Source organism: Gadus morhua, chromosome 15 (genome assembly GCF_902167405.1).
Source record: "Gadus morhua chromosome 15, gadMor3.0, whole genome shotgun sequence".
Lineage (NCBI taxonomy): Eukaryota > Metazoa > Chordata > Actinopteri > Gadiformes > Gadidae > Gadus > Gadus morhua.
The window spans coordinates 2505517-2506417 of record NC_044062.1 but is presented as its reverse complement, the minus strand read 5'-3'; positions in this window follow the sequence as shown (position 1 = coordinate 2506417).

Sequence of the window (901 nt, the reverse complement as noted above, 5' to 3'; positions counted from 1 at the left end):
CCCCCCGCCCCCCCCCCCCCCCCCCCCCCCCCCCCCCCCCCCCCCCCCCCCCCCCCCCCCCCCCCCCCCCCCCCCCCCCCCCCCCCCCCCCCCCCCCCCCCCCCCCCCCCCCCCCCCCCCCCCCCCCCCCCCCCCCCCCCCCCCCCCCCCCCCCCCCCCCCCCCCCCCCCCCCCCCCCCCCCCCCCCTCTCTCTCTCTCTCTCTCTCTCTCTCTCTCTCTCTCTCTCTCTCTCTCTCTCTCTCTCTCTCTCTCCTCTCTCTCCCTCTGCTATCTCACTGCCTCTCTTTGTGGTGAGATTGTGGTTCTGTTCTGCAGTAACAGACTCATCACTGCAGAGCACTGCAGAGCTAATGCGGTGCATTCGGGGACAGCTACAAATTGCCTCACGGACGGCCGATGATCAACTGCGGCAAAAATATTACCATCCCGGGAACAGTGGTGGTTGTTGTGTTATTATTAATGGTGTTGTTGTTGTGGTTGAATAGGGACCAGGAGAGCCGTTTGTTGCCTCTATGAGACCCGGGGTCCTCTATGAGACCCGGGGTCGTCTATGAGACTGGGGGTCCTCTATAAACCGAGGAGACCGCAAGACGCTGCATCGCATACACAGGCCTCTGTATCCCCCACGCATCCCAAAATATTAACCACCAGCAAATATGCATCGCCATGGAAACCGTTGCAGCTCTGAGGTGGTGAAAGGTGGTTGAAACACGGGGGTGAAATAAGGACAGAGAGAGAGAGAGAGAGAGAGAGAGAGAGAGAGAGAGAGAGAGAGAGAGAGAGAGAGAGAGAGAGAGAGAGAGAGAGAGGGGGAGAGGGGGAGAGGGGGAGGGAGGGAGAGGGAGGGAGAGGGAGAGAGAGAGAGAGAGAGAGAGAGAGAGAGAGAGAGAGAGAGAGAGA